Below are 7971 nucleotides of genomic sequence, written 5' to 3'. Positions count from 1 at the left end.
GATACTTTTTTTTTTTTTTTTTTTTTTTGGAAAGGGGTATGGAGAGAGCTTCCGGACATCTGTTTTAACTCAAAGTTGCTATAACTTCAATGTATGCCATCTTCTATCCATCATCTCTGCTAATCCTCAAATAGTCAACATGTGCAGGATTTCATTTGCTGTCTCATAGGCACATCTTTAGTTTGTATTTTCAACCAGTTCATAAACATGTTTGCTTTAACATATTCTTAGCTTGCTCTTCATGGATTTTAGATCCAGAATCAAGAGTACTCTGTCCTTCAACTGTCATTTCAATATGTTCAGCATCTCTTGATAAAATACAAGTTAAATGAGCCCAGATGGCAGTTCACAGGATATGTTTGGACTTTCTTTCTGCTTAGATTAACAGGACTAAATCTTAGATGCATTTGTAGTTATGTAAATCCACACGAACTCAAAGCTGTCATTCAAATGATTTCAGGCTTTACACGGAAGAAAAGCAGTTATGGCTCTAAAAATATCAAGTGTCATTGTCTGGTCTTGATGTTCCTTAAAACTTTCTCTCCCTCCATAGTCATGCTGAATTGATGATAGCAACTGGGGAGGTAAAAGATTAGATATTATTCTGCAGTTAGTTATGCATTAAATGTTGTCTTTTTTAGATCTACTCTGAACTTTTTAATTGGCAGTTTCATTCACTTACCTGTGCTGTTTTCTGTTGCTGCCACTGCTGGACTGGTAAGAGCAGTAGGGGGTTTCCTTCTTGCTATGCTACGTTTTATGCTGTTCTGTCCTAGTGAAGGCATTCAGAGCTACTTATAAAATGCTCATTTTTGTCCCTTTTAGCTTAATTTGTTCTGTTTGCTTGACAAATATATGATCAAGTGAATAAATTCTGTTTAATTGTGATAAACCTTTTGGAAAATTTTGGATGAAATTTTTGATAGCAGTCTTTCATGTACCAGCTATATATCACCTCATTCTACTCAAAGGGACAGGTTTCTACTTCAAAAGGGCAAAAAGATATGAGTGTTCTTCTGTAGGAAAAAAGTACTTTTTAAAATATATGGCTATTTTTTGTATGCTATAAGGGAAAGAGGTACTGAAGGTGTGAGACATGCAGGATAATGGTTGAATTTATGCAGAGGTACAAGTGTATGCTGAGCTCTGGGGGAAGGATGCTTAGGTAATGTGCAGCATGTGTTATATGCAGAAAATCCAGTGTAGAACAAAAACTGTAGCCAGCCATACTGTTGTTAACCCAAAGCAAGCCCTCTTTAAAAGCCTTCAGTATATTACAACTGATGTGAAATAAGCTGTTTTGCCACTCTTCCCTCTATGACACTAGTCTCTTACTGCTGAAATGGTCCTGTATAATATATAGAGTCCACTCCCATGAGGCTCATTTAGGGTGAATCAAGAGGAAGTTCTCTAGGAATTCAGAATGAAGGTCTCTCTGGTCAGTGAACATTATGTTCCCCCAGAGACTCCAAAACAGGTCTTGAAAAGCTGGTTTCTCAACTACTAAAATACAAAGATCAACTTTTTGCTCTCATCACTTCTCATAAATGTAAATCACTTAAATGTTTGGAGTATCTCATCTGAGAGGTGATTGTGTGAGCTGCAGTGCACCCCAGAGTTTGCCCTAGCCAGAGACTCCCTAGCCCAGCAGGCTCAGCTCCTAGTGGTTTATAGAAATGCAAATTACATGCCAAATAATGAAATGAAAACAACAAGAAGTGTGAAGCTACTGAAGTGGCTCAGCATGCTAATGACAGGCTTCATTAGTGTATCCTATTATGGACAATTGCTGCAACTATGAGCAGAATAGATATAATGACTCTTCATTCACAACTGAATAAGTGCTGAGTACTAGGGAATTATTTAGTGCTATTTTGTTCGGAGTCTGTGTTGGACAGATTTGATGGAAGGAAACCTTATGTACAGTGTGATTGTGAATGATATGGTCAAACAAACACGTAGTCTTATACATTCTATTTTTTTTTTTTTTTTGAAATTGTTTAACATGCAATATTTTTTTGGAAAGAGATCAACTTCAGAAAGTGAGAAAGGATGAAAACATGTGGAACCCACCAAGAGTAATTGAGAAACTATTGATGTATCGTGCATAAAATAATGACTCATATCAGGTCTATTTGATTTACTCTATGGGGTATGATAGCCTTCTGTTTCCTTTAGAATAGTCAGATACAAGGAAGTGTTAAATTTAGTGATGTATAAATAACATCAAAAGAAAATTCCAGTAACCATGAACCCTTATTCCACCCCCCAAAATGTGTGATTTTATTGTAAGTGTCATAGTTGTTACACATAAATATTTTAAAAATGAATAATTTATTATTAAAATTGTATCTCATACTTTGTATAGGTCATGCATGTGGGTGTGTGCATATGTATATTATTATTTAATACTGACTTTTTTTTCTGATAATGATCACTGCGGTATTCCAAGCCCAAGAGATCATCAAACATCCCACGTGCAGCCTTGTCTAATAGAAAAGCATCAGCACTAATGTGTTTATGCCTCTGAAACAAATGTGTGATCTGTTTCAGATGTGAAAGATAAAATGAAGTATTAAACTACACTAAATTAGCACATCTTACTGGGAAAGAATCTGCACTTTTCCATATGTTGGCTTCTTAAAAATATTAGTATATGCAGATCACCTGGTGTTTGTACAATGAAATTATATGAGAGGCCAGGAAAAAGGGTAAGTGAAGAGAGTATTCCTTAAATCTGATTGAATATGAGCATTCTTGTTTTTATGTGTTTGATTAGCTATTGTGTCACGTGAAGTACACTTGCAGTAAAGGAAATGTAACATTTTGAATCTCAGAAAAAATAAATTTTCATCTTCAGAAATTACTTCCTCCTCAGATGTGGCGGTCTTTGGTGAACTGGTACCTGAATAATGCAATTATTGCTCAACAATCTGGTAGACATGGAAACTAGGGTACTGGATGTACACAGAAGAAGCAGTCTGTTACTGCAAAATCTTTTGTGCAACTGAAGTTTATTTTTTTTAAATAATTTTACTTACCTGAGTCATTTGACTTCATTATGACTAATAGGTACTATTTGAAAGAGCTTATGTGTATATGGAGAAAATTCTGCAGATAATGAGTACTATAATTGAATAGACTGAGAAGACCAGGAATGCGGCTGTTTTAATTTGAATCATTAAATACTTGGGGCTTATGAAAAGCTAAATATCTTGGACCATCTGCACAGGCTTTTTTATAAAATTATGAGATTCACAGGCAGGAAAACAATGTATCATTTTAAGTCACCAAACCCTATCTGATAGCTCTGTTGCTTTCTGTACAGAATTTATATTTGTGAAATTATTTTGATACAACAAAGACATTAAGGATATTTAGTTTGAGCTGCTGATTTCTCATGGTTCTTGTCCATATGATAAAGCTGTGTAATGGGTTGGGCTAAAATTAAAGATGACGAGGGGCTTTGTACCTAGAGTCTTTGCGTGCTTGACTGCAATTCGTTCCTTTTTATGGCTCCTGCTTTGACAAGTGAAATGTAGCTGCCTTTGCTTTCCAGAATGTGTCTTGAGTGTTCCAGATGAGATGAAGCCAACTCATGGAAAAGCATGTAGACAGAGACAGCCAGTTTTTATGTTGTTCTCCACCCTACTCAATCCCCCTTGGTCACCAGTCCAGTAAAAGGTGCAGACCAGCACTGATTTTTGAATAACAGTTTCCTCTTCCATGTCACGTTTCCTCTCAGAAAACTTAGGTAATACAGTGTGATAAATTGTACTGGTAGCTGATTATCTTTATTAGTTCTTATGTTGCTAATTCTGATTGCATTTTAATCTCTCTTTTATGTAGACCATGGTCTGCTGCTTTGTTCATTAAAATTTGTTCCAGAAACCAGGTGTGCTACATGACTTTTGAAGGACATTAGCTTCTTGGCCCACCAACGAGGGCAGAGAAAACTGCCTTGATATCACTGCAGGACTAAAGACTTGTCAGAGGCTTGCAAGTGATGTGTTTTGGGACAATTCCTGGCTGTCCCCAGAGATGGTGTGGGCTGGTTGCCTAAAGCAATTCTATTAGGGAGATTTTGTTGAGATTCAGAATGGACTTTCCAGATCATTGTAATTCTAGTTTCTTTTTTTTTCTCAGATTTCCTTAGTTTAAGCAAAGAAAACACATTTAATGTTTGCTAATTTAATGTTTGGGTTCTTTCCCCATGTTAAAGCTATGTGTAAACAGCTGAGGTTAGACTATTCTATATTAAAGAATTTATTTAATCTATTTAATAATGAGAACAAGTACTTTCATGTACTCTTTTACAGCTTAGTGGTAGCTGAATTTGTTTACATGACCCACCCCTGCACGCAAGTCAATAAAGGAAAACCTCAGTGTGGGGCCTAAAACTACTGGAAAATGTTAGTGAATATAAAAATAAGGCAGCAATGCAGACTGTGTGCATGCACATGCATGTATGCACATCTTCACTATCAAGCATTCTGAGGTGATGCCTTTAGGACTGCTTTCTAAGTTACATACAACAGTTTGGTTCCCAGTAACACTTACTTAATTTGACCAGTTATGTTTGAAATTCTTGTTAGAGTGTCTGAAGACCTGTTCCCATTCCCTTCTGATATTATTTGATTGTGCTTTTCAGAATTTTAATTCTTGCCTGGGTGTTCTTTTGTAAGAAAGCGTTCAGTGAGGAAAAGCATCACAAAGGGTACACTACTTCCTTATTGCAGTGACAAGAAATGAATTGAGATGGGTAATAGCTGGCTAATAGTGGATGCCCAAATTGACACCATTATTCTGAAGTTAAGTCACTTCTCATCCCAAGCAGCCTGCTAGACTTCAGCAAAAACTCTCGAGTGCTGGAGTTTTGAAAATTGTGATGTTTATTGAGATTGCAAGGGGATTGGAAACTTTGAGTCATGGCTTCTAAATGTAACTCATTTTCATTTCAGCCTTATGTTCTGGGGCAAAATTTTCTTGCTTATTTTAGATTAAAATATTGCCACAGCAGCTTAAGAATATATTCGTTACATTAAAGCATACTGTCATTTTTTTATAACTTTTAAGTTGGTTTTTAAAACCATACATTCGGGTGCAAAATGACTTGATGCTAAGCAAAACGGAAGTTTTCCACTTTCCAAGAAAAAAATCTCCTCATGAAAATCGTGACATTTTGAAAGTGCGTCCAATAACAATGATCAGGAGTGGAAGGCATAGATTAGCTTATTTGAGAAAAGGACCTCAAATGTAAGATAGATACTTCATGTTGTTGTAAAATCATAATGGAGTGGTGAAAGGGATGTTCAGCAGAGCCCAGCTGCAGTGGTCATTTAAATGAATGAGCATTATAAAAACTATCTTTCTATTTATGACAGAGATTTTCTCCTTCTGTGTGTGCTCGGTATGTCTGTTGTATGTAGATGTGAGGGAGAACTGGGCAAAAAGTCTGGAGAGATACAGTGAGGGTTGGGAATGAAGCTGGGCACGGGCCAGATCCTCAGCTGCTGTGCACTGACAAAAGCAGGTGAGAGTTTGCAATGCTTTGTAGCAGCCCCTCAGATTCCAGAATAGAAACCTGCTGCAAGCCTGGCATTGGAATTGGAGAACAATAAGGACTTTCATGTCAGATGTATTTCCTGAAAGACGGGGAATCAAAGCTTTGAAGACAATGTGCGTGCATGCATGCTTGGGTTGGGGAGGAAAAAGAGGGTAGTGCTGGATGTTCTTTTTTTTTTTTTTTTTTTTTTTTTTTTTTTTTAATATTATGTTCCAACATGCAATATTGTTTTGTCTAAAAAACTTAATTACAGTATTTACAGTACAATTGGCATATTCCTGTGAAAGTGCAGCTCTTCCAACAATAGTCCACATTTTTGAAGTTTTAATTGCTGCATCATGACTCCTATTTTTATAACCCTGTGCTTGGCATGTGCCCATGCATGACACCACATTACCCTTTCTGTTTTTTATTTTATCTCCCTTGTTTGTCATTTAGGAAAAGAGGGCCATGCTGCCTGCATGGATTCTCCCAGCACCGGAGAGTGAAAAATCCCTCTTCTACCTCCATGCTGTTTGGACAGGACAGGTTATGATGTAACCTGGAATGTGTTAGAGTCTAACTTGTTTACTTTAGAAACCAGCAATTTAACAAGAAATATTCAGAACCATCAATATCATAAGTCCCCTGAAATGCTAAGAAACCTATTTTTTCCCCCCTTGAAACTTTCAACTTTTATTAGCCACCCCCATTTTTAACATTTTGAGCTAGGCATATAAATCACCATGGGCCAGATTCTAAGATGATTTTTCTTACCCATTTGTATGGGAATTGCAGCTTAGTTTAATACAGATTTGTGATGTGACTGTTGAAGTGCTGGTCAGAATGAGTGAAATTTTACAGTGACTGCTGTACAAATGACCTTCTGCAATTGTTTTACAGCATAGTTCAATAGTCTATTTCTGTATTTTCCTTTTATCATAGGAATCTACTTGTTTAGCTGCTGTCTTCTCATCTGTGTGTGCAACTTTATACACAAAACTCCCTGGAACATGAACAATTAGTGCAAATGGGAACTTTTCTCAAAAGATATAAAGCTGGATGACTTCTTTGCACAGATTCAATCCTCAAAGAGTTTATTTATTTATTTATTTATTTTTGTAAATCAGATGTATTTAAACTAAAATAAGAGTAATTGAATATTTGTAGTATCTACTGTTTAGTGGATAACATACCAGTTTTTATAGATTAGTTTAATAGTGTTCAATAACAGATAGAAAATGGGAAGCTTTAAGTGATACATTGTAGTCTGTGGTAAAGTTCAGCTCTTTGCCTGGATCTTCAACACACTTGAACATGATCACTTTTCAGGACTTAGCACTTTTATGGTCTGTGGCGTTTCTCTGGCTGATTATGGGGTAGCAGTTTGCCTCAGGCAAAATACATTGTATTCTTGATGGAAAAAAATGAGAATTTATCTGCATTTGTTATATCAAAAATTGTTCCAGATGAATGCACAAGCTTAGCATACCTTTAAAACAAATCAAGCTGAACTGATTGTGTAAGTTGTCAGTGATGAGTAACAGCTCTCTGGTGGTGCTCAGTTGGTTGGGACTTTTGCAGTATAACAGAGGGCCTGGAGAAGCATTTTCCATTGTGCAAGTTGTGAAGACCTGAAGGAAAAGACTCTGCAAAAATAATAACCAAAACATGCAGAGGGGTATCTAGAAAGTAAGATGGAGGCAAAACAGGGACTTATATAGCTCAGAAACTTGACAAAATTATGCAGCAGTCCCTCAGTGTACATAAGCATTAGTCTGTGTACAAGGTTGTTTACACCATGTAATTCTCCTTTAAGCCGTGCCCACCAGGTCAGGTGAATTCCCCTGTTGTGGCCAGCTGATGGAAGGCTGCTATCTCGATGCATTGATTTCTTGCCAAAATAAATCATACTGTGTTAATTTAAAGATTACTGGTAGGCAAAACACTTCTGTCTGTGCCATCCATCTGATGATAAATGGTCTGAAAAAATAAACATATATGATTGTGAGTAGGCGGCTTGCAGCCTGAAATCCTGCAGCCTGGGAGGGTTGTGGGTTCTGCTGGTGCTAAATGCAGGGGGCAGTTGAAGAGAGCTGGAGTTAGAGACATTTCTGCAAGTAAGCTCTCCCCATTGAACAGAATCAAATGTAAAGTGTTTTGATATAGCTCTCCACACAATGAGTAATGAATAATAAAATTTGCTTTTTATTTTTTTCCAAAAATGGAATGAGGTAAAAAACACTTTTCAGATTTATTTTGGTATAGATAAGTTCATTATGCATCTATTGTTAGCTCTATGTCCTTGATTGTATTATTGTGAAAGATCCTAAAACAACAGCATTATGTATAGCCCATAGAAAAGATATACAGATTGTTAAAAGGAAAGCATGAAATGCAAATGTTTAGAAGTGCTCCCATTACTC

The sequence above is a fragment of the Aythya ferina genome (genome assembly GCF_964211825.1).
Source record: "Aythya ferina genome assembly, chromosome: 4".
NCBI classification, from domain to species: domain Eukaryota; kingdom Metazoa; phylum Chordata; class Aves; order Anseriformes; family Anatidae; genus Aythya; species Aythya ferina.
This window is presented reverse-complemented; position numbering follows the sequence as displayed.